General features: G+C 51.7%; 1 non-coding gene across 1 annotated transcript; it reads left to right on the forward strand.

Moving 5' to 3' along the window:
• The first annotated feature begins 17,479 nt into the window (after positions 1 to 17,479).
• TRNAR-UCU (transfer RNA arginine (anticodon UCU)) lies at positions 17,480 to 17,553 on the forward strand. Its single transcript has one exon. It is a non-coding gene; the product is annotated as a tRNA-Arg (tRNA).
• The last annotated feature ends 9,236 nt before the right edge of the window (positions 17,554 to 26,789 follow it).

Consider the following 26,789-nt stretch of genomic DNA (forward strand, 5'->3'; position numbering starts at 1 on the left):
CGTGGTCGCTTCCCCCCCCAAACCACCCGAATAAGCTCGGAGCGCAGCCGTTGGAAGAAAGTCTTGCCCGGATAATATGGAATATTTAAGAAGAGGTAAAGGAGTTTGGGAAGTACCACCATCTTAATGAGAGAGGCACGGCCTGCAAAAGAGAGCGGCAGCGTGATCCATCTGGTCACACAAGTTTGAATGTGATCAAATGTGCGGCCGTAATTCATTCGCATCAACTCTTCCCGATCACGAGAGAGCAGTATGCCTAGATATCGGACCTCATCTTCGCACCACTTCAGTGGATAATCAAGGTGGAATGGCTGGGCAGCCGCGGTGAGCGGAAAGATAGTGGACTTACCCCAATTAATATGGATACCGGACATGCCCGCAAACCGAATGAACTCCCTCAAGATAGGGTTGAGGTTGGCAGCAGGATCGCGGAGGTACAACGTGATGTCATCCGCGTACAACGATATGAGTACCTCTCGCTGCAGGCAGCGCAGAGCCTTGTCCCTGTGATGCTGTCGGAGCCTAGCAGCCAACGGCTCCATCGCTATGGCGAACAGCAATGGGGACAAGGGGCACCCCTGTCGTGTCCCCCGCGATATAGAAAAGGCCTCGGATATTCGACCGTTCACTCCCACCCGAGCCACCGGCTGACTGTAAAGGATACCCATCCACTGCGTGAATCCGATCGGCATCCCCATATTGCGCAGGATACATTGGAGATAGTCCCATTCCAGGGAGTCAAATGCCTTAGTGGCGTCCAAAAAGACTGCCACCAGTGGCAAACCAGGGTCTACATTCTGCAATATTGAGAAGAGGGTCCGGAGGTTGTGGGAGGTGGCCCTGCCTGGGACGAATCCCGCTTGATCCGACAGCACCAGACCTCCCAGCAGCAACTGTAATCGATTGGCCAAGACTTTGGTCAGAATCTTAGCATCGCAGTTGATTAGGGAGAGGGGACGGTATGAGTCGCAATATTGAGGTGGTTTCCCGGGTTTCAGCAGAGAGGTAATCAGAGCTTCCTGCATTGACGGGGGAAGTGCACCGGATTCGTAAGCCTCCATATAAACTTCGCGTAGCACTGGTGCGAGGATATCCACATATGCTTTGTAGAAATCCATGGGCAAACCATCCAGGCCGGGCGCCTTGCCCGGCGCCATCTGCCCAATTGCGTCTCTAATTTCCTCCAGGCTTATGGGTTCCGCTAGGAACTCCCGCTGACGGTCCGACAACCATCCCAATGTGAGTTCCCTCAAATAGTCATCCATATCGAGTTCACCTGCTCTGGTGGTAGAGTAGAGGGCCGAGTAGTGGGCAGTGAAGGCATCCAGGAGCGATTTCGTGTCTCGCAAGGGTGCCCCTTCGTCGCTCTCTAGTTCCAGTACATAATTTGAGTTCCGCGGGGGGCGAACCACTCCCGCCAGGAATCTCCCGGGGCGCTCTCCTTCCCCATAAGCTCTCGCTCTGAAGTATTTACCCCTGAAATTAACCTCTCTCTCCGCGGTGGACTTGTACTCCGACAGGGCCGTCCGGTACTGTGCCTGCGCAGCCGAGCTAGTGGCATAGTCTGGTTGAGTTTCCAATGTGTGCAGTGTGGTTTCTAATTTGTGCAGTGTGGTACGTAGGGCTCGCAATACACCGGAGCTCTTAGAGATACAAACACCCCTCACTGTGACCTTCAGCGCCTCCCACAGGGTGGCGACTCGTTCCACCGACCCCCTGTTGTGCAACAGGAAGTCCTCAATGTCTTGCCCTAGTTCTGTGCGGAACAGCTCGTCAAGTAGAATGTTGGGTTGGAGTCGCCAGGAGGGCGACCTCCCCATCACGTCAGGTAAGCGGAATGTAGCCAGCACCGGGGAGTGGTCAGAGAAGGTACGGCCTACATGTTGTGCTGTGACCAGTGAGGGAGCTAAATTTCTGGAAATCAACAGGTAATCTAGTCTGGCCCAAGTGGCGCGTGCAGTGTTCCAGTGTGTGCCCTCCTTCTGAGTCGGATGTAAGTGACGCCAAGCGTCTATGAGTTCCTGTGTTGCGCAAATGTCACGCAAGTATCTGTGTGTGTTGGTGTAGTGCAGTGTAGAGGGATTGGACCTATCTAGCACAGGGTCAAGCACCGCGTTGAAGTCGCCCCCCCCATACAAGGTGTGTGGATCCCACTTCCCCGATTTTGCTCCAGAGGGCAATAAAGCTGCTAGGGTCATCACAGTTGGGGCCATAGGAGCAGGCCAGGGTGATAGTTTCAACCCCTATCCTTCCCCATGCCACACAATATCGTCCCTCCTTATCGGCCACGCTGCCCAGGGGAGTATAGGGGACCCCTCTTTTTATCAGAATTGCGGTGCCTCTCGCATAGGACGAGTAGGGCGCAAAAATAGAATGTGTCGCCCATCTGGCGGCGAATGTGCCACCGCGGTGAGGATCCATATGGGTCTCTTGTAAGAAGACTACCTGTGCCCTTAATCTGTCTAACGCTCCTAAGATGTGTCTCCGCTTCCTCGGGTCTCCCAAGCCTCTAACATTCCAGGTGATAGCAGAGAGTATCCCCCCACTATCTATGTCAGTGTTCACGGCTTGACCTATGTCTGCAGATGATGGAAGAATCGGTCAGGGAGCGTACCACACAAGTTCCTCCCGTATGCCACTGTATTTTGAAAGTGTCAGATGGTGCAACAACACTATGCATGTTGACTTTCCCCGAACTGAATTCAAACAAACCCAATACAACCCTTTGAAACCCTTCCCACCCGCCCACTCCGACATCCCAAACATGCCGAGCATCTCCCCCACCCCCAATAAACTCACAATACCAAGTCATTACCCTACTGGGGAACACCCAATTGGGGGACACAAGGGGTCCGGACCTGCCTTTCACCTCCCCCGATATTTCACCCGCTGTCCGCCAGGCTCGTGAGCCAGCGGAAGGCGCGGGAAGGGGAGGCAAATGCCGGGGCGAGGTCATCGTTGAGTAACATCTAGGGAAAACATGAAAGTGACAAAGTCCGGCGAGCAGCAGCTCGTCGCGCGAGGGTCAAGGCACAGTCCAATGCGACCAGCGGGCACCCTGGCCTAAGCTCACGGCGTGAGCGAAAGTAGAACCGGAGCAACATGATGGGCCTGACTGATGGCCATGACGTTTTGTGATCAGTCCAATGCAGAAGTGGGCGATCGGGAGCCAGCCCTCCCCGCTGGGGACCCGGCAGACCCCCGGGAGCCCCTGTGGTCTTTGAGAAATAGTTCCACTTGAGAAGGGTCCTGAAAAATGTGAGGCTTGCCAAGATGAACTACCCGTAGGCGAGCCGGGTACTGCATGGAGTACTGAATTCCACTTTGGATCAGGCGTTTCTTGACCGGCCCAAATTTACGGCGCGCATCTTGCACAGATTGAGTAAAGTCTGGAAAGAAGGAGAGTGTAGTGTTTTCAAATTGGACAGGTTGTTTCTCCCGGGCTAGTCGAAGTAGGGTATCGCGATCCCTATAGTTCAGGAATCTGATGATGATAGGCCGTGGGGGGGCCCCGGGTATAGGACGAGGGCCCAAGGTACGGTGGGCTCGCTCGACCACCAATTGCGGAGAGAAGGCGGATGCGCCAAACAGATCGGTCAAGAGCTTTTCAATGAAGATTTCCATTTTGCCGACAAATGTCGTCTCCGCCAGACCAATAAGGCGCACGTTATTGCGGCGCGACCTCGCCTCTAAGTCCTCGTTCTTGTCGGCGATCACCTTTAGTAATTTCTCCATGTGCGATACTTTAGTGGCAGTGCCTGTAGCCCCATCCTCCAGCCCAGAAATCCGTTGCTCAGACTCTTTAACCCGTTCCTCTTGTTGGTCAAGCCTATGCACTACAGAGTCTAAGCGCCGAGACATACCGTCTATTTTCGTGTCAATGGATGTAAGGCTAGTTTGCATATTGAGCAGGAGTGCCTTCCAGTCTACGTCTTCAGCGTCTCCCCCATCAGAATCGCCGTCCCCAGGTGGAGGGCCGCGGGTTTTTTTTCGAAGGGGAGTCGGGACTGCTTAGTGTCTGTTTTCCCCATTGTGGCCAGGTATAGGGACAAATTTGCCTCTAGGTCGCCAGTACGGGGGACACGTGCCGGAGCTGGTAGGATCCCGGTGTATATTGTGGGAGAAATAGCCCAAAACCCGGAGCCACTGCCACACTCGTAGTTTGCCAAGAGGGAAAAAAGCACGATGTCACCAATGTGTAATGCTCCCCCACAGAAAGCGTGAAACACAATGTCCCATCTAAAAGAGGAGCACCCGCCTCCGGCCGCCACTCCGTCGGGCTCACTCCGTGAAGGTTCCCTGGGGGCCCCGCAACTTCGATCCGTCCGGCCCGGTGAGAGGAGCCACCCCCTCTAATGGCGTGTGTCTGCAACGTACTATTCAGCAATGGTGGGGCAGAAAGGCCTGTGGCAGCATTCACTGTGAGGCCCCGGCCGCGTCGAGGTGCCAGGTGGTGACAATCAGTCTCTCCCCCTGGACGTCAGCAACGTGCGTGGATCAGGAGGGGGGAGGGGAGGCCACAGGGATTTGGTTCGAACCGCACCTTAAGGGACAGCTCCGGGCTGGTATCGCACCTCTCCCCCCCCGTCCGTGGGTGTGGTGATCTGATAGATTACGGCCGTTTTGCAGCTCGGAGCCCCCAGCAGCGTCCCAGCTCGTCACCGCCTTACCGGCATTCCAGCAGGTCCGCTTCAACCATCGGAGAGGCCGACCTCAGCGCCAACCTCCGTCACGCACCGCGGCCCTCTGAACACGTGTAATCCTCGGTGTCGCGTAGATCCTCGCGCCGGCCTCCACGCTCCGGCCGGCGTTCAGCTGCAGCCGTCGGAACTTTCGGCGGCGATTTCTGCCACTCCGCCAGTCAGATCGACTCCAGACTCGCCACAGACACGCACCAGCTTCTGCCCAACACCCGGCGTCTATGAGGAGTTAATTTCCCTGATGTAGGATGGGCTAACGAAGTAATAACTCGCCCGGCCGGCGAGAGCCTCACAGGTGTGCGGCCATTGCAGTCCGGCGCCCTCTAGCGCCCCCTTGTTCTGTCGTCCTTGACAACTTTCTTGACAGAAAGGAAAAGAGTGTGACCTAATCCTTAGACTCATGTGAAGTGATGAAAAAATATAGTACTAGCGTGTAAATGATAGTGTCATCTATTGTACATCTAAGCCCCGTCGTGTAAAGGAGTGAATAAATCTCCTAATTAAAAGTGAGTTATGAACATCTATTCCACACATACTTTATTTCCATAGTGTCCACACTCAATTTAAAGAAGCTGCATGTTTAGACCATCTTAGCTTGAACAGCCGACATGTTTCATTGCCCAAACACTTTTTGGCAATTTCATCAGGGCACGGGGACGCATCTCAACCTCTCAGATGCTTTTGAAATCTGTAATGGTTGATAAATAAAGGTATGATAGTGCTAGAGACAAGCAGAAAAGAACACTAACACTGTGAACGGTTATCATATGCTGACACACTTCAATAAGCAACACAACTTGTATTTTGTGTTTTCGAATATTGCTATAATTACCTGGTGGTTGCCAGGTGGACTCCTACCAACAACACACCATCAGTGCAACAATACTGGCCGCTTGTAGTCGTACTGTACAATAAAGGCAGGCTCCATCTTTCAACAGCCTCAAAGCCACTCACCCACATTTCGAACCCTGCATCATCAGTATATATCAAGATGTCCGGACACCACTCCAGGATGGAATAAGAGCTTAGTACCACACTTTGAGTGGAAGACCTTAAGAGACAAGCTAGACTGTAGAGAGACAGGGCAGGGGAATAAAGTATATGTCCTTTCTATTTAAGTTTAAGGTGGATATACATCGGTGGGAGACACTAAATAATTGCCTACATACCCATGACCCAGTGGAGACTCGTCCTACTCCATAGACATGCATTGGGGCTCTCCCCAGGTATAATCGCCCTGGTTTGCGCATCTCACACTTCGGTTCCACCCCTTAGAGGCTGATGTACCTCCAGCCAGGGCAAAGGCAAGTAATAAACGCCATGTAGATATGACCTCCTTACAGTGTGTCATAACTAATGCAGATGACATTACTTGCCCACCCTAGTCCATTCGATAGAATCACTCAGACCCTCCTTGCCTGCTTTTTCAGAGGAAATCTAGCCAGCCTCCTTTTGGACCAACAGGTTCTTAATAGTATGTGCTTCCACTAATACTCTTTCCAATACTGTCCAGTTTAAATCCATGCAGTCATGGTTAGCTTCTTGAAAGTGGCGGACAAGACGGCTAGTGAGTTTTCTTGCCTTGAGGGTGCTAATGTGTTCTTGAACTCGCACCTTAATTTTCCTTGAGGTCAGGCCAATACAATGTAGCACGCACGCACAAATGAGACGATCAATAACATTGGTGGTGTTACAATTGCTGAACTTAATTTGGAATCAGGTCCTCCCACCAAGACGACACTTTTGGATGCTTGAGTCAGGTTGCACACTGTGCAATTCCCACATAGGAGATGTCCAGACGGGATCCCTGTTTCCTGTTTTCGTGGATTATATTGACAAGTGTGGACCAGCTGGTACCTCAAATTAGTAGCTCTTTTAAAGGCAAATCTTGGTTGGGGCATTTTCTTCGGACCTGTGTCCAACAGATGCAAATGTTTCCTGATGATTTGTCTGATTTTAGTAGCCAAGGGGTCGAAGGTGGTCACTTCTGGTAGGCACTCGTCTTTAGTTTTGCTACTCATTTCCAGGAGAGCCTCTCTTGGGGTACTTAATGCTCTCTTGCGTGCCCTCTTGATTATCTTAGAGGGGTACGCTCATTCCCTAAGGCAATGAGCAAGACACTCAGATTGTGCAGCTTACACGTCTGTATCCATACAGTTCCTGCGATATCTGAAAAACGGACCCACCGGGAGATTACCCCGCAATGCCCTGGGATGGAACGGCCAATAGTGAAGTAGCGAGTTTCTATCTGTCGGCTTCTGATGGACAGTAGTGCATAGTTTCTGGTCCTTTGCTGTAATGTCCAGGTCCAAATAAATTACTGATCGTCTATCTATATTCCATGTGAAAAGTAGACAGCTATCGACTTCATTCAGCCATTGTAATAAGTCAAGTAATCGATCCTCAGGTCCTGTCCAAATACACAGCATGTCATCAATATATCTCCTCCAGAGAGATATATATTGACAAAATTGATTAGAGACATAGGTGCCGATTACGATCCTGGAGAAACCGGGTATGAACCGTCGGTCGGAGCGTATTCTCCGTCCGACTCGTACCCGGTTGCAAAACTTTACAAACATGAAAGTACGATTCGCACGGAAACACCATTTCCGTACAAGTCGTACAAAACACCGACCGACGAAAATATACATACGAATGTGATCCGGGAATGCTCCGACGTGACGTCGGGATGCTTTCAGGCAGTGTTTCACGACCCAGGAAGTACGAATCGAACCGACAGCAGTCCGGACGGCAATATTTTTACGGCACCCAAAAAATGTGCCGGAGAAGCGAAGTATGCCATGAAACGACCAGATTAGGGGCCCCGGTACGCGCCGTACCCCCCCCAGCCCCCGTGAGTATGCGCCGAACCACCCCCCCAGCCCCCGTATGTACGCGCCGATCCACCCCCCCAGCCCCCGTATGTACGCGCCGAACCCCCATGTATGTACACCCGTGTACGTACGCGCCGTACCCCCCGTGTATGTACACCCGTGTACGTACGAGTCGTACCCCCCGTGTATGTACACCCGTGTACGTACGAGTCGTACCCCCCGTGTATGTACACCCGTGTACGTACGAGTCGTACCCCCACCCGTGTATGTACGGTGCGTACCCCCAGCGCTACGCTCAGATGCTTTTTAAATCTGTAATGGTTGATAAATAAAGGTATGATAGTGCTAGAGACAAGCAGAAAAGAACACTAACACTGTGAACGGTTATCACATGCTGACACACTTCAATAAGCAACACAACTTGTATTTTGTGTTTTTGAATATTGCTATAATTACCTGGTGGTTGCCAGGTGGACTCCTACCAACAACACACCATCAGTGCAACAATACTGGCCGCTTGTAGTCGTACTGTACAATAAAGGCAGGCTCCATCTTTCAACAGCCTCAAAGCCACTCACCCACATTTCGAACCCTGCATCATCAGTATATATCAAGATGTCCGGACACCACTCCAGGATGGAATAAGAGCATAGTACCACACTGGGGGTACGCACCGTACATACACGGGTGGGGGTACGACTCGTACGTACACGGGTGTACATACACGGGGGGTATGGCGCATACGTACACGGGTGTACATACACGGGGGGTACGGCGCGTACGTACACGGGTGTACATACACAGGGGGTACGGCGCGTACGTACACGGGTGTACATACACGGGGGGTTCGGCGTGTACATACGGGGGCTGGGGGGGTGGTTCGGCGCGTACATACGGGGGCTGGGGGGGTTGTTCGGCGCGTATGTGGGCACATGTCTCCATGGTTGCTATGGGAGTTCGGTGCGGACAGTGTATTTTCCATACGGTTGTGACATCGGACGCACGGGATGGATCGTACTTGCGCGGTCGGACTTCACTTTTCACGTTTGTACGGTAAATCGTCCGAGGACGTGTCGGACACATTTTCCGACCCGAAGACGTGTGGGGAATTATTCCCAATGCGATTCGTATGGAGTTTTTCCCATGCGAATCGTACTTGGCAGTTTGTACGGCACTTGTACGATTCGTACGGTAAAAAGACCGGATACGAGTCGTACGGGGAACATTTTTCCAGGATCCTAATCGGCACCTTAATGTATAAAATTCTCTTCAAATTGACCGACATAGATACATACCAGGCTTGGGGCAAAAGTTGCCCCCATTGAGGTCCCAGGGATTTGAAGGTACAACTGATTCTTCTAGCCAAAGAAATTCCTAGTGAGAGCCAATTTGATACACTTAAGAACAAAAGACGGTGGTGTATCATAGAACCAATCACGTCCCCCAAGTGCACACGCTGCTGCCACCAGTGTGGCATCTTGGGGAATGCTGGTATATAATGATTCAATATCGATAGTAACCAGGAACTGATTGGATGGATCATATTCCAAAGGCTCCAGAACGTTAAGGATATCAGTGGTATCCTGCACAAAAGATGGTTGATCGATGATGGTCTCACTTAGAAAGAAATAGGCAAACTGTGACAAGGGTTCCAGCAATGATTGAATATCCGACACAATTGGGCGTCCAGGGGGTGGACGTTGAGCATTATGAATTTTAGGCAGAATGTAGAATGCTGGAGTTCTTGGTTTGGGAATAATCAGGAACTCAGCTTCTTTGTGAGTTATCCATTTCTTTTTCTTGGCATCTGAAATCACTGCCCTGATTAGATCTTGAAGTTCACCAGTAGGGTCTCTCATGATTGGTATGTCGTGTGAACATGCCCACAACAGGCTCAATGCCTCAGTTTCATAGCCGTCAAAGTTGAGGACCACAATCGCACTGTCTTTGTCAGCTGGTTTTATTATTATTTTCTCATTTGCCTATAAAGATTTGATTGCTTTCCAATCAGTTTTAGTCATATTCTGGAAAGCATGTTACCCGAGCGACTCCAAATTAGTGATATCTTTCAGCACCTGTTGTTCAAAATTGTAATTTCTGGGCCCAGTGACGAGTTAGGGGGACAAAAAGCAGAGGGGTGGTGTAGGTTGGTGGAGAATATTGAAGAGGGCGGGGGGGGGGGGTTCAGTGTCTTCTCCTCAGTTTGTTTAACCGGTTCAATGATTTCCAGAATTTCTGCACTCCCTGAGTACAGACTGGGAATATCGTGAAAGTCTGACAATCATCCAAAGGACCTTAGGCTCTTCTTCTTCTTAGCTTTGTTATATTACTTCCCTCTCTCTTAGTAGTTGATCCTTGAGCTTATATTTACCTTAGTGGTGCTATTGGTGGAGGTGACCCCAACAGTGCTCTATGGGCTCTTTCCCCACTGAAGAATGGTGACACCCACTGCAGTAACGGGGTCTGTAAGATCCATTTATCCAGGATGTCTTCTGTCACTGTTCCTTTTGCCCATTCCAGGCACACTAGGGGCCTTAGTTTACTTCTCCTTGACCAGCTTTCTGCATCCTCAGCCCTGTTTTTCAGTCTCTGGTGTGCATAGTGTTCCCACCTTTGTCTTCAGTACTTGTGAATCTGCTTTCAGTTGGTCCACCTTCTTTGTTTGTTTCTAGCACCTGTTCAGATATCCTCCATCGTTCGGTCTTTACCAGATTGACTTGCACTGATATTCCATCTATCTTGTCCTCAGGCCATTGATTGTCCATATGTTTTACATAGTGATTGGGCGCCTTATTTCCATGTCTATCACAGATGTATAGTGATCCATTTTAAAGAGCTATGAGGGCTTATTGTTCTTATAATTTAACATTCAGTTTCGAGCGGGATTAACCCCGTACTTGATCTGGGTATTTCACACTTTTCCGTGGCAGTAATTGTCCCGTGGGTTATGTCGTTTCTCTTTTGCTCGTGCCCTCGTGCAAAATGTCAGAAGATACACAGATGATGGACGGAATGCAGAGCAAATCAACCCTTCACCCCAAGTGAATAGATCTGGGTTAAATCCATTGTTTTTTTTCTCACCATGCCACCCCAGTGTAGACCCAGCCATATGCAATTCAGTCTTAACCCTGTGCCTCATGGGAACATTCCAGACCGAACTGCAAAGTCAGGTCCTTCCTGACCAGAAACAAGCATCCTGGGTCCGGTTTCGGGGCATCTCCCCTCATCAGCCAGCCTAACTTGAATCTACTGGCACAGTGAACCCGGGACCCACGTCTGGGCATACCTGGTACACGTGGGGCGAGAAAACAAAAGACACACAAATGATGGACGGAATGTAGAGCAAATTAAACATTCACCCCCCACTCAATAGATCTGGGTTAAATCCATTGTTCTTTTGCTCACCATGCCACCCCAGTTTAAACCCAGCCATATGCAAATAAGTTTTGACCCTGCCTCATGGGAACAGTCCAGACCAAACTGCCAAGCCAGGTCCTCTCTGGACTGGAAACAAGCATCCTGGTACTGGTTTCTGGGCAACAACCCTCATCAGCCAAGCTAGCTTGAATCCAGTTGCACAGAGAGCCTGGGACTCACGTCTGGGCATACCCGGCGCACTTGGGGCCAGAAAACAAAAGACACACATATGATGAACGGAATGCAGAGGAAATCAAACATTCACCCTCAGTCAATAGATCTGGGTTAAATCCATCATTCTTTTGCTCACCATGCCACCCCAGTTTAGACCCAGTCATATGCAAATCAGTCGTGACCCTGTGCCTCACGGGAAACAGTCCAGACCAAACTGCCAAGCTAGGTACTCCCTGGACCGGAAAGAAGCATACTGGGACTGGTTTCAGGGCATCACCCCTCATCAGCCAGGCTAGCTTGAATCCAATGGCACAGTGAGCCCTGGACCCATGTCTTGGCATAGCCGGTGCACATTAGGGCGAGCAAGCAAAAGACACACAGATGATGGACGTAATGCAGAGCAAATCAAACATTCACCCCCAGTCAATAGATATTCCGTCTTATTGTGCATTAGATCAGTCTGCAAGGCTGGTGATTGAAAGATGTGATGTTGGAACAGTAGTCTTTGAGTTCTCTGTTTTTTAATGTCAAGTAGGAGAATTGTATCCCTATTTCAGGTACAATGGAATTCCAGATTATAAGTGTTTACGTTTTTTGTTTTAAAGTACTTGATTGTCGAAAGGTAGTGGTTTCCAGACGGGGATATCAGACTAACCAAAGATGTAAGCATTTACTCCCCTTCCTTAATTCTTACACAAGATTAAGATCACATATTTCTCACTTTTATATTATAGTCTATATATTAATCCTTGCAGTTGCCCACTTGATACATCAATGCAACCATAGGTGTGGCACCACAAACTCTGAATTATGTAAGCACTATATAAACCATATATTGTGCAACCTGAACGATCTAACCTATGTAGCTGTCACCTAATCAATGTAATGTGGCCCTAATATAATGCAGCCAAAGCCGACGTACGTATATTGCAGAAGGCAAATCCACTCACTGTTAATGCCGCCAGTTCACCATGTCTTCCAACTCTCTGCCCCTAGAAACAACTACATTTTGCGGCCTGGCCCAATACAAACAAAATATACTTGCAGGAACAGGAATAGTGCTTCTGTGTGTGATGACGCGCTCTAGTTGTTTGAGAGCGCGCCAGGGGCATGCCAGGAAGGGGCGCTGCTATGCGTCTGAACGCCACGAGGTAACGCGGTGGAAAAGACGCGTCCCGGCGCTCGGGGGCAAATAAAGTTAATTAAAACTTCTAAACTGCCTGGCGAGTTATTGATGTGGCAGAATTACTACATAAATTGGCGACGAGTCCGGGATAACATCACAACTGTCTAAGGAGCAGCAAGTGTCCTTAAACACCGAGCCCGAGTCAACCCCGAGTGCGGCAGCGGAGTGCCCCCACCACGTGCGCAGAGGCCGACGGGAGAGGCCAAGTGCGTGGCCCCAGCACCGCCCTCAGCCAATAGGTGAGCCCAACTGCGCCTGCAAGGACTGCCAGCATCCCAACAGCTTAAAGGGCACGCGTGGGCCCACGAAGGCAACCGATAATCAAGGCCAGGGGGTGAGGGTCCTGAGGCACCACCGTAAGAGTGGTCGAGTGGTTCCAAAAGTAAACAGATGCCCAGAAGGGGCACCCCTCCACAAAACCCAAGACCAGAACTAGCAGCATCACCCACAAGCAGTGCCCAAGAGAGCATTGGGCACCGCAGGCCAGAGCAGTGCAACTATCAAAGAGATGTGCAGAAGCCGCGAAAAGAGAGAGCGGTGACAGAACGCCCGTATGCAAGATATCAGACAATGACAGACCAGAAACACCTAGACAGCATGCACCGACCAACACGAGGTACCAGAGGAAATGCTCTCAGAAGGCTACAAGAACCCAAAGACCACAAGGAGGGAGCAAAAACACGTGCTACAGATGTGGCAGCCAAACACATTTAAGCAATGATAAAGCATGTCCAGCATTCAGAGCCAAATGCTCCTACTGCGGAATAATGGGACACTACGAGAAGGTGTGCCGGCACAAGCTCAGCAGGATGGAGGTGAAGTACATCGCCCAGGAAGTGAACGGTGATGAGGAAGTCCGAGAAGGAGGCAATGAAGAAGATGAAGTCTTGTGCATAGACGACCTGGTCCTGGGAGTAAACTGTGCGAGATCCAAGAAACCGGCGTTACGGATGGCGATCGGAGGTGTACAAGTGGACATGGTGGCAGATTCCGGCTCCCCATACACCATTATTCAACGAACCATATGGGAAAACGACTTCAAGCCCAGAGTGGGTGAGGAGCTACTTCCCACAGACATCCACCCAGTCACGTTCACTGGAGAACCTATACCCATGGAGGGGTACTGACCGCTACGATTCGAGTTCAAAGGACGAACGGCAGAAGGAAAACTGTACGTGGCAGAGAAAGGGCCCTCCGTGCTAGGATGGATGGATCAAGGATCCTTAGGAATACAACTCAATCCAGGCGGGACCACCCAAGTGTTAATGGTTGACGCAGCCCAAGTACACGAAGAAAACAGATGGAAGAAGGAATACCCAGAAGTCTTCAAGGGAACAATAGGACGGATGACTAAATTCATGCACAAGATATGCCTGAAGGCCGGAGTAAAGCCAGTAAGCCACAAGGCTCGCAACATCCCTTTCAGGAGTAGGGAGGCAGTCCAAGAAGAATTACAACGCCTAGAGAGAGTCATAGAAGCCATCGAAAGTGCAGAGTGGCTCGCACCACTGGTGGTCGCACAGAAACCCAATGGGAAGGTGCGCCTGTGCGTGGATTTGAGGGAGCTCAATAAGAACTTCTTGGTGGATTAGTTCCCACTACCCCGGATAAACGAGATGTTGGCGAAAACAAAGGGAGTCAAGTGGTTCTCAACAGTGGATCTCACCTCCGCGTACCACCAAATTGCTTTGCACGCGTCATGCAATCACCTAACATCATTCATCGCGCCTTTTGGCTGTTATAAGTTTATCAGGATGCCGTTCGGACTTGCCTCAGCCGCCGCGGTGTTCCAAAAGCTCATGCACCGGCTGTTCCAGAAGGTTGAAGGAGTCCAGTACTTTCAGGATGACATCCTCGTCATGGGGAAATCAAGGGAAGACCAAGACGAGAAACTGCACACCGTCTTGACGATACTGGCACAAAATGGTCTCACCGCCGAATGGGAAAAATGCAGACTTGGCGTAGGATCGGTGACATACCTGGGCCACGAAATCAGCGGAAGGGGGATAGAACCGAAGCAAGCCAACGTTGCGGCCATCAAAGAAGTGCCTAGACCCAAAAGGAAGGAAGAGGTTTGTTCCTTCTTAGGCATGGCGGAGTTGTACAGCAAGTTTGTCCCTCACTTCGCATCCAAAACACACCACTTAAGACAGTTCCTGAAAGAAAATAACACCTTTAAATGGACGCACGAAGAGCAAGAAGAATTCGAGATGCTAAAACAAGACATCTGTGCTGCCATTCCCCTCAAGGGGTTCGACCAAGAAGCTCTATCCATACTAACCACCGACGCCAGTGACAAGGGACTGGGTGCGGTGCTAATGCAGAGATCCCAGGACGGGGAAGTCACCACTGTCAGTTTTGCATCGTGGTCCTTAGCAACCAACGAGGAGAAATTCAGTGTGATAGAGAAGGAAATGCTGGCAACCGTCTGGGGCATGGAACGGTTCAGACAGTATCTTTGGGGTTCGAAGTTTCTACTCCACACGGATCACAAACCGTTGGTGAGAGTCTTGACATCAAGCGGACACGCCCATGCGACCCCCCGCATCGCGAAGATGACCTTGAGACTACTGGATTATGTGTACGAAGTGGAGTACCTCCTCGGGGCCAAAAACAAAGTAGCCAACTTTTTGAGCAGAGCAGCCGCAATGGAGCCAGCGGGAGATCAGGTGCCCTCAAAATGGGAAGGCTACATGGTGGCACTCACACAAGACCATGAAGGAGCGGTCAGCGCACAAGAGTGGGAAGAAGCGTACGCAGCTGACGAGACCCTAGGAGCAGTGAAGAGTTACGTAACCCAAGCATGGCCAGACAATAAGCACCTTAACAGTGAATTGAGGAAATACTGGGAAGTCCGGGAAGAACTATATATATATATATATTGAAGACCAAGGCGAGTGCGAAGCAGGCATACTGGTTGCCAGCAATGGACGGGCAACTGGAGAGACACGTCAGAACGTGCGAACTGACAAACCGGGCAGACAAAACACAAGTATTACTACGCCCGCCACTAGGGAAGTTCACCTGTCCGTCCAGCTCGTGGGAAATGCTTTCAGTGGACATACTGGGTCCCATACTGGGTCCCATTCTTAATACGCCATAGTATTAGTAGACAGATACTCTAAATGGCCGGAGGTGGAAGTGTGTGAAATGGCAGACGCCGAGGCTGTGCTGGCTTTCCTCACGACCACATTCTTGAGGGAAGGAATCCCAAAGGTGATTACCTGCGACAATGGGCCACAATTTGTGTCAGCAAAATGGAACGCATTCATGGACCGTAATGGAATAGAGGTCAAACACACCCCTGTCTACCACCCGGCGGGAAATGGACTAGCAGAGAGGTTTAACAGGGTAATCATGGGTTCGGTACAAGCAGCGATAAGCGCTGGACTAAACTGGGAAAAGGAGCTCCAACGCATGCTGGACAATCTAGCATGGAAACAACTTCTCGTACAAAGCAGATGGTCGCTAGCGGTGGTATGACGCAACATTGACAGGGCGCAAGCCTTGTACACCGAGTAGTACAACAAACGATGTAATGTCAAGGAAGTAATCCTAAAAAGGGGAGAGTGGGTTAGAGTGAAACAAGCTATTCTGAAAAGGAAAGAAGACAGTAAATTCAGTCCACCATTGCAAGTGGTAGAACCTTATACCAGGTCGGCCCTGTTCTGTGATGGGATATGGTCGCAGGATAGGATGGCGAAGTGCAACAAAAACATGAAGTGGGAAGATCCGGAGAACAGAAGGTTACCCATCTCGGAGGAAGGAAATGAGCCAGAGATAGACATGGAACAGGAGAATATAGAGCAAGGGCCTGCCTTTCCCAAGAGAGGTAGGGTAGATCAAGATGCCTCAGGAGATAGCGGAGGTGTTGAAACGACCAGTCAATGTACACCAAAGAACTCAGACGTCATAGTAAAGGAGAGAGTGATGCAAGGGGAAGCGAAGGTAGGCGGTGGAACCCGGCACGTGACCAGGGAGCCGCTCACGTCCCTACACAGACCCGTGCAAGACTGGGCAGATTGATCAAGGTGCCGAAGAAGTTTGAAGACTTTGACACATGAATCAAGTAAGACTGTAAATGTTTATGCTAGCTGTTGGCCCTGTTGTTTGGTGGGTCTAAAAGGGGGAGATATGTGGTGACGCGCTCTAGTTGTTTGAGAGCGTGCCAGGGGCATGCCGGGAAGGGGCACGGCTACGCGCCAGATCGCCGCCAGGTAACGCGGTGGAAAGGACGCGTCCCAGCACTCGGGGGCAAATAAAGATAAAGTAAAACTTCTAAACTGCCTGGCGAGTTATTGATGTGGCAGAATTACTACACTGTGCTTGTCTGTGCGTGCATCAATGTCTGAAGAAATGTTTCTCTGTCTACCTATTTGCAAGTGAGTAGTCTATGTCAGGGTGTGCATGTATGTGGACACTGGCTTCACTCCTAGCCTTTTAACCTACAATACATAAAACTCAGTGAAAAAAAAAAAGCTGAAAACAGTGTTTATACACACGCAGTGGTTTTGTCAATGCTTGTTTCTTCCGTCTGGTTTGTTTCCAAACGAAAGCAGAAATGCATGAGACCGACCTTGGTAGCCTCTGAAATTTGAGCAGTCCATGTTATCGATTAACTGGAAATCCAATCTTGAGACATGGTGTTACCTCGATGCAAATATTCTAAAAGAAACCCATTTGTACAGAGAATGGATGTAGCGTTTTAATTGACGTTCTTGAAAGACGTTTTCCTCTCTTCCTACTCTGCAGTGCTACATACGACATTTAAAATATAGCCACGCCACGATCAGCATTTCAATAATTGCGAATGGAGTAGAAACTGTAGAGGCTGAGCTTTCGTACCAGCTGATCTATTCTGCGGTACATTTATCGCATGCCTGATGTTCGTAGTTTTTCCTCCTTCCGTGCTACTGCAGGGAAATGCTTGTATGAAAACGTTCCACATGTGACCAGGAAGATATTTCGAAGGAAGGTCTGAACTCCGTATTTTTTCACAGAACCAAAGGAAAGAGATTCGTCGGATGCTTTTAAGAGGCAAGTGCGACTCCAGTCCAGATCTTTGCTGTTTCCCAGATCCACGCAAAAATGCTCACAAAATGATACAGTGATGCTGGCAGTGTATGCTTTTTCAGTTCTGATGCTGATGCTGAGCATGCAGCGATGTCTCTGTGGCGCAATGGACGAGCGCGCTGGACTTCTAATCCAGAGGTTCCGGGTTCGAGTCCCGGCAGAGATGATCTACTGATGGATTGCGCTTCTAATTTTATAAAATACACATTGTCATTCCGCTTTTGTTTAACATACATTGTAGCAGCAATTAAAGCACATGAATATAATAGATAACAGCACTATATTTCTGCTTTCTTAACGTTGATAACACTTAAATTTCTAAATCGAATAATCATTTTAGCACAGATTTTGTATTAAATACGCATTAACTCCTGTTTTGAATTCAGAGAGACGATTCGTGCTTTTCATTACTCAGATCACAATCCGTAACCACTTTACTAAATTATTATTTGCTCCTTCTAATTTCGAAGTGTCAAAATTAGATACCCCCCACTTTGAACCATAGCTCATTAAGTGGGCGAGGGAAGCATGTAATTAAAGCCCATTTTAATATGTGCCACTATCATTGTTGCCCCATGTCTTTCTTTCTTCTCTATTCTCCATTCCATCTTTCTTTCCTTCTTTGTACTTTCATTTCCCTCTTATTCACTCTCCTTCCATTTGTTTCTTGGTTTTTTCCTATGCACTTTGTTGGAAAGGCGTCCGCCGGAGGGGGGTTCGGTACACGTCTTGCCCACCCCGGTGACCCACCTCTCCCCAGTAGGCCGAGCCAGGCGCGCACACTCTGAACGCACGCTACGAACAGAAGGACACCACACGTATTCTTTGTAGGACGATAGGTTCTTTTATCGAAGGTTTCAAGGGATCTTTATGATCCAAGGAGTAAGTAGTACATCAGCGGCACAAGATACTACAAATCGGTGGTAGGGGAATGGGGGTAGCGGGACAGTCTTTGTAGGTAGTGTCTCTGCCAAGTATCCTGCGGATAGCTCACAATCCTCGAGCTGGAGGGTGTTGTTTCTCTGGGCGATCTCTTGCCAATTCGGACTCGAGGAGAGCGCCGCGAGTCACTCAGCAGGCACAGGTAGTCGGAGTTCGGGAGCCGCGTTCTCGTCAGCAGGGCTCAGATGGTTCAATGGTTGGGGGCCGCGAGTCACTCAGCAGGCCCAGGTGGTTCGGAGTTCGGGAGCCGCGATCTCGTCAGCAGGGCTCAGATGGTTCAATGGCTGAGGGCCGCGAGTCACTCAGCAGGCTCAGGTGGCTCGGAGTTCGGGAGCCGCGATCTCGTCTGCAGGGCTCAGATGTTGCAATGGCTGGGGGCCGCGAGTCACTCAGCAGGCCTAGGTAGTTCGGTACTCGGGAGCCGCGACAGCGTCAGCAGGCTTCGATGGTTCCAGGTCTTCTCTGCCATTCGTCCCTCCGGCACCCCCTATTATACTCCCCCTGCCCTTTGAAGTCTGGAGTCCTCGCAGAGAGGGGTCTTTGGTGACTGAGGGGGTTCGGCGGGATTTCCTGCCGCTCGTTTCTTTGGTCTTTTCAGGTGGGTCTGGGAGGGACCCCAGACGCTCGGCAGGCGAGGCGCCTGCTCCCCAGGGGCCTGGTGGCCGATCGAGTCCTCCCGGGGGAAGGCGATCCGAGGTGTGACTGGGCTGGCGCCTCTTGGTCTGGCTCGGGGGTTCCCGCTCCCTCGGTCGGACATGCGTGGTAGGGTGTTGAGTCTGTCGGGGACTCTGGCCGGCCCTCGGGTCTGTGTGGCTGGGGCGGCCGGAGTCGGAGATGCCGTGTCTTGGGGGTGGTTGCAGGTTGGCGGGATGATCGGGAGGGCATACGCCGTGAGGCCGGTCTCACACGCGTCCCCCCCAGCTGAAAGGCGCGGAGAACTACCCATCCACTGGGGGGTTCTCCTCGCCAAAGCGGAAGAACCGGGACAGGCCGTCGGCGTTGGCATGATCCGTCCCGGGGCGATGCTCGACAGTGAAGTCCATCCCTTGGAGGGAGATTGACCATCGTAATAGCTTGGGGTTCTCTCCCCTCATCTGCATCAGCCACCGCAAGGGCCGGTGGTCCGTCTGCACTCGGAAGTGGGTTCCGAACAGATAGGGCCGTAGTTTCTTGAGGGCCCAGACTACGGCGAAGGTCTCTCGTTCTATGGTACTCCAACGTTGTTCTCGAGGCAGCAGCCTTCGGCTGATGAAGGCTATGGGCTGATCTATGCCCTTGTCGTTGAACTGCGAGAGGACGGCTCCGATGCCGTGTTCGGATGCGTCGGTCTGGACCACTAACTCTTGAGAGTAGTCGGGGGCCTTGAGTACTGGGGCGGTGCACATGGCGGTTTTCAAGGCGTCGAACGCCTGCTGGCACGGGGGGGTCCACTGCACCCTCTTCGGGAGCTTTTTGGAGGTCAACTCTGTGAGAGGCCCCGCGAGGCTACCATAGTTTTTAATGAACCGCCGGTAGTATCCTGTGAGGCCCAGGAAGGCCCGGACTTCCGTCTGAGTGGTGGGGGGCTCCCAGGACTTGATGGCGTCGATCTTTGGTTGGAGGGGGGTGACCTGCCCGCTGCCCACCTGATGCCCCAGGTAGACCACGGAGCCTTGTCCGAGCTGGCATTTGCTGGCCTTCACTGTGAGGCCGGCTTGGCGCAGGGCCATCAGTACTTGTCGGAGGTGCTGGAGATGCTCGTGCCATTGAGAGCTGAATACGGCTATGTCGTCAAGGTACGCTGCGCTGAACTCCTCGAGTCCGGCCAGTACCTTGTTTACCAACTGCTGGAAAGTGGCCGGGGCATTTTTCATCCCGAACGGCATGACCCTGAAGCGGTAGTGTCCATCGGGTGTGGAGAAGGCGGAGCGTTCTTTTGCTCCCTCCGTGAGCGCAATCTGCCAGTAACCGCAGGTTAGGTCGAAGGTGCTGAGGAAACGTGCGGCCCCAAGGCGGTCGATGAGCTCGTCGGTGCGGGGAATAGGGTGAGCGTCCGCCCGGGTGACCGCATTGAGCCCCCGGTAGTCCACACAGAATCTTAGTTCGGGGGCGACCCCAGGGGCGGCCGCTTCCGGGACCAGGACTACCGGGCTGGCCCAGGGGCTATCGGAGGGTTCGATCACTCCAAGGGTTAACATCTTCTGTACTTCGGTCTTGATACAGGTGCGGACCCGTTCAGGCACCCGGTAGGCTCGGTGTCTCACAGGTGGGCTGTCGCCGGTGTCTACGTCGTGGACACACCAGTCGGTGACACTTGGGATGAGGAAGAAGAGGTCTGCAAATTGTCTGAGCAGCTGGCGACAGTCGTCGGTCTGTTGGGGAGTGAGGGTGGTGGACAGCTTCACTCCCTCCACGGAACCATCCAGTTCTTTCGCGCACAGGGGGCCGGGCAGTGGTTCAGTGTCTTCTTCCGCCCCATCATCGGTGGCCAGTAGCAAACTCAACTCCGTTCTCACAAAGTGGGGCTTGAGACGGTTCACATGGAGAACCCGGAGGGGGTTCCGTGGGGACTGTACATCGATCAGGTACGTGACCTGACTCTTCCGCTCGATCACCTTGAAGGGGCCAGTCCATTTGTCCTGTAGGGCGCAGGGCTTCACCGGGGCCATGACCCAAACCTGCTGGCCCGGCTGGAACTCGACCAGAGTTGCGTTCTGGTCATACCAGCGCTTCATCTCTTCGTGACTGGCCTCGAGGTAGCGGGTGGCATGGTCCACCAGGACGAGGATGAATCTGTGGCCCTGGGCGGTCTTCGGATCCAGGGGTCCCACGATGTCGATGCCGACCCGCTCAAACGGGGTACTCACAACGGGGAAAGGTTGTAATGGAGCCTTGCGCTTTCCGCCACTCTTCCCACTGCCCTGGCACGTGAGGCAGGATTTACAGTGGACTTCTACATTTGCTCGCATCTTGGGCCAATAGAAGTGTGTAACCAATCGCTGGTATGTTTTGTCTTGGCCTAAGTGTCCTGCCAACGGTACATCGTGGGCCAGGCCCAGGAGGAGGCTTCTGAAGCACAGGGGTACCACCAGTACTCGGGCTGCGCCTAGCTCGGCTGACTTTTGTTCGCTGTAGAGGAGGCCATTGTCCCAATAGACCCAGTGGGTCCCGGTCTGGTCACCGGCGGTCTGGGCTTCTGCTTGTTGTCGGAGTCCCACGAGGGAAGGGCAGGTGGCCTGTTCCTGGCAGAACTCCTCACGGGAGGGCCCTCCCTCACAGCGCCACTGGGCCATCTCGGGCAGTTCTCCGAGCTCAGTCAGTGCTTCAGGGGCGGAAGGTTCCGGCCCTTCTCCTGGGGTAGGGTCTTCTTCTCCCTCCGAAGGAGGGTTGTCCGTTCCCGGTAGGGTGTCCTGGTTCTCGGGGACAGTGTTCGGTGGGAGGGCCTCACCGCCCTCGGAGGGAGGCAATCGCGCGGCCATGGAGCGCGTGGTGGCGCAGACCCATTCGGGTAGGCCCATCATCCCGAGATGGGCTCTTCGTTCCACTTGCCCCCACGGGGAACTCTCAAGGTCGTTGCCCAGGAGGCAGTCTACGGGCTGTGATGTTCGGACGGCTACCTTCAATTATCCGGAGACTCCTCCCCACTCGAAAGGCACCAGAGCCATCTGGCAGAGGCTCTCGGAGTTGTCGGAGGATATGACCGGACAGAGGGCCCCAGGTAGGATCTGGTCTTCAGAGATTAGGTTGCGGTGGACCGCGGTGACACTTGCTCTGGTATCGCGGAGGCCCTCGACTCGGTGGCCGTTGATGGTCACCTGCTGTCAGTACTTCTTCGTGTTGGCGGGCAAGGGTGTCCCGGGGACCATCTCTCGATCACCAAGGGAGACCAGGGCCATGGCATCTGGTTCCCTCTCTTCCGAGTCCTCTATCTCTTCCCCTAGGGCCACGGAGGCCATCTGCCGGGCCGGGGGGTTGGTCGTTGTGGTTCGTTGATACTGGGGACACTGAGGGTCATTGGCGTAGTGTCCGGGCTGTTGGCAGCGGAAGCAGGTGATCCTGGTTCGAGGCCCTAGCCGCCCCGGGGCCCCGGTGCTGGCTGGGGACGGAGCTGGACCTGCCGCTGGTGGACTGCTGGGAGGGCTGTGCGGGGGCCCCCCTGGGAAGTCTCTCGGTCGGCCGTGGTTTCCTCCGTCCCTCTGGCGGGGGGGTCCTTGACTGTGGCGACCGTAGTCTCCCACGGGGCCTCGGGCGGCCCGGGTGTTCACCCAACGGTCAGCCTCGGCGGCCAGCTTCCGAGGGTCGGTGAGCTTACTGTCCAAGAGATGTTGGCGCAGTTCTACAAAGCAATTGGCCGCGAAATGTTCCCAGGCGATCAGATCAAACAGTTCTTCGAAGGTGGAGACCTTGCTGCCCTTGATCCACCCGTCCAAGGCCCGGCTGTAAAAGTTCACGTATTCTACCCATGTGGTGCCCGGTATCTTTTTGCAATCTCGGAACCGTTGCCGGTACATCTCGGGGGTGAGTCCATACCGGCCCACAAGGGCTTCCTTCATGTGGCTGTAGGAGTTCATGACCGTGGAGGGCAGATCCAGCAGGGTATCTCTTCCTTCGCTTAGGAACCGGCCCCACAGGCCAGCCCCCCAATCCTTCTGCGGGACTCGGTGAGAGGTCATGGCGACCTTGTAGGCCTTAAACCACTGCTGGATATCGTCGTTTTTGTAATACTCCTTTACCACATCCTTGGGGATGTGGACTTTGGCTTCCACGGTGGGAGCGGATGGTAGATTCCCGGAAGGTCGTGATTCTTCGCTTTTAGCCCTCAACTCGATCTCTTTCAGGCTGCGTTCGTGTTCCAGCTGGAGTTTCTTTTCGTCGTGCTCTCTTTGGCGTCTCTTCTCCTCGAGTTCCCCCTGTAGCCGTAATTGTTCGACGGCTAACTTTTTCTCGGCCAGTTTTATTTCTCCCTCGATTTTCAGTTTGGCCAGTTCAAGTTCGTGGTTGCGGTTTCTCTCTCGGTCTGCTAGTTCCTCGGGGGACAAGTTCCCCTCTGGCCCGTTGTTTCTCACCGGGAGGCTCCGTGGTTCATGGGCGGAGTCTCCTTCCGTTTGGGTCGGGGGTGCCCCCGTCTCGACCCAGGTCTTCAATACTTTTTGGAAGTCTTCCTTTGTGCTTAATCCGGTGGTAGCGATTCCAAGGTCTTTGCAAAATTGTTTTAACTCTCTATGTGTATAATAGTCTAATTGATCCTCTCGGAACGGTGAGCTCATCTCGGTACCTGCGGCACCCAGGGAGGTTTCTCCTTCCATCTCTGTTTAGTAGTGCGTCAGTCGTTCTTTGCACGCTCTCTTTCGGTGTCGGCTCGTATCCCGTCGTCTGCCACCAAATGTTGGAAAGGCGTCCGCCGGAGGGGGGTTCGGTACACGTCTTGCCCACCCCGGTGACCCACCTCTCCCCAGTAGGCTGAGCCAGGCGCGCACACACTGAACGCACACTACGAACAGAAGGACACCACACGTATTCTTTGTAGGACGATAGGTTCTTTTATCGAAGGTTTCAAGGGATCTTTATGATCCAAGGAGTAAGTAGTACATCAGCGGCACAAGATACTACAAATCGGTGGTAGGGGAATGGGGGTAGCGGGACAGTCTTTGAAGGTAGTGTCTCTGCCAAGTATCCTGCGGATAGCTCACAATCCTCGAGCTGGAGGGTGTTGTTTCTCTGGGCGATCTCTTGCCAATTCGGACTCGAGGGGAGCGCCGCGAGTCACTCAGCAGGCACAGGTAGTCGGAGTTCGGGAGCCGCGATCTCGTCAGCAGGGCTCAGATGGTTCAATGGTTGGGGGCCGCGAGTCACTCAGCAGGCCCAGGTGGTTCGGAGTTCGGGAGCCGCGATCTCGTCAGCAGGGCTCTGATGGTTCAATGGCTGGGGGCCGCGAGTCACTCAGCAGGCCCAGGTGGCTCGGAGTTCGGGAGCCGCGATCTCGTCTGCAGGGCTCAGATGTTGCAATGGCTGGGGGCCGCGAGTCACTCAGCAGGCCTAGGTAGTTCGGTACTCGGGAGCCGCGACAGCGTCAGCAGGCTTCGATGGTTCCAGGTCTTCTCTGCCATTCGTCCCTCCGGCACCCCCTATTATACTCCCCCTGCCCTTTGAAGTCCGGAGTCCTCGCAGAGAGGGGTCTTTGGTGACTGAGGGGGTTCAGCGGGATTTCCTGCCGCTCGTTTCTTTGGTCTTTTCAGGTGGGTCTGGGAGGGACCCCAGACGCTCGGCAGGCGAGGCGCCTGCTCCCCAGGGGCCTGGTGGCCGATCGAGTCCTCCCGGGGGAAGGCGATCCGAGGTGTGACTGGGCTGGCGCCTCTTGGTCTGGCTCGGGGGTTCCCGCTCCCTCGGTCGGACATGCGTGGTAGGGTGTCGAGTCTGTCGGGGACTCTGGCCGGCCCTCGGGTCTGTGTGGCTGGGGCGGCCGGAGTCGGAGATGCCGTGTCTTGGGGGTGGTTGCAGGTTGGCGGGATGATCGGGAGGGCATACGCCGTGAGGCCGGTCTCACACACTTGTTATAATTTCTCTTTCTTCAACTATGCCACCCTTGGATTCCACCCCACAGCTGTGTCATAGTCATCATCATCACAATCAATCAATCATTATTTGGCTAATTAAAACTATAAAGGAATACATAACACACATCTCAGTAATATGCAAACATTGATACTTAGCAGCAATTTAGCAAGAAGTCCCATAGTATATTTAGGCCTCTCTTGGGACAGCACACATGCGATGTCACTCGCGACAGTCTATTGCTTTTAAAAATAAAAATCTCTAAAAAGAGGCATTTAGACCCCCACCCCCCCGCCCCATCCTATATAATTTATTTTGCTTCTTTGGGTGTTAAGTGGGATAGAGGGTTTTCACCAGTACCTAGACGGTGTCTACAATGCACCATGTTGGAGGACCCAGTCTTTCTGGGCACACTGGAATGGTCATCAATAAATATTTTCACTAGCATGATGGGTTGACCTCCTCACTCCTTGTGAAATGGGAAGCTTTTAAAGTTTTTACCAGGGGACATTATGCCCATGCAGTGGCGGGGGCCTGCAGAACTGTGAGGCATGAGGTACAGACCTTGAAAAATTCCCTGATTAAACTGGAATGGGAAGCCATGCAAATGCTGCAGGAGGAACCCTCCCTGGCAGGCGAGAGAGAAACATTCTGCCCTGATTTAGAAGTTGTGATGTATTGACTATTTCTCATATGTGGCATGTGGGTTTAAAGCTACCAGGCCGTTGGCACGGTTGATTCAGAACTTAAAGGCACTCCCGTCACATCCATTAAAACAAGACCAGACTCCATCCTTTTTTCTCAAGAAGAAATTAACAGATTGTTCTACGGCTACTACCAAAATGTATACACAAGCTTGGAGAGATGCTACCCTGATAATGCGGAAGCTGAATTTATATTCCGTCACAGCAAGTAAGGCACTGATTTTTTCATTACCTGGAACAGGACGAGATTCCTTAGACATCACATCATACAGGCGTCCGTCTATACTGAATACAGATTATAAAATCCTTAGCAAGATACTAGCTCGGAAGCTCCTACTGGGCTGCTCGGTTCGATTTATTCAGTCCAAAATGAATTTGTTTCATACAGCAGTACCTCCTTAAATATAATAAGCCTAATTCAGGTACTTAACAAATTCCCATTTAATATTACAGACTGTACCTGCACAAAGGACATAATACAGTAAAAAAAAGTATGCCCAATTCATCATCATTAATACAATTCCATTGCCTATATTATTATGTTATTATACAAATTAAGATGTCAAACATTCATTTTCATTTTTAATAACAAAATTAAAATCAACTAAAAATCCTAACTTTACACTACTAGAAACGTTAAGAAATATGAACAACTGATAGGAAACATTTACTGATGGAGCTGTGAAAAGAACGGCCATTGCTGTGTGTATGGATCTCATCCTACACTCTGTTGTGTTCTATGGCTGTCATCTTGTTTCTATGGTTGCCCTTTTGCCTGATGCTGTACTATGATGTCACAGTGTCCAGTGCAGAGTCGGAATGTTATTACTCAAAGGTTGAAGATGCAACTGTCTTTCCTGTAATGGCTCAGTAAGTGTGAACTGCAGCTGTGTAGTCCTTCAATAAATCCTACTTCAACTAAACCACTGTTGGACTCCTTCACTACTACAAATTTTTGGCGACGATTGAACTACACAGCGAAACCCACCATGTATCAACCACCTTCAACCTTCTCTTTCAAGGACCGAGCCATCTACAATCGGAATCTTTAAGCCTACCTTGTCTGTCCATTCAAGGCCACACTTGCTCTACTCGAACTTCATTCCAGTCACTTTTCAACACTTACCTCGATTTTCCTGCTTGTATCATTTGAGTCCTTTACCTCTCGGACTGCGTCTTGCGTTTCTGCCTCGTTTGTCAATCTGGAAGCGAAGGAGGTTGGCTG

This window comes from Triturus cristatus, chromosome 12 (assembly GCF_964204655.1).
Source record: "Triturus cristatus chromosome 12, aTriCri1.1, whole genome shotgun sequence".
Classification (NCBI taxonomy): Eukaryota; Metazoa; Chordata; class Amphibia; order Caudata; family Salamandridae; genus Triturus; species Triturus cristatus.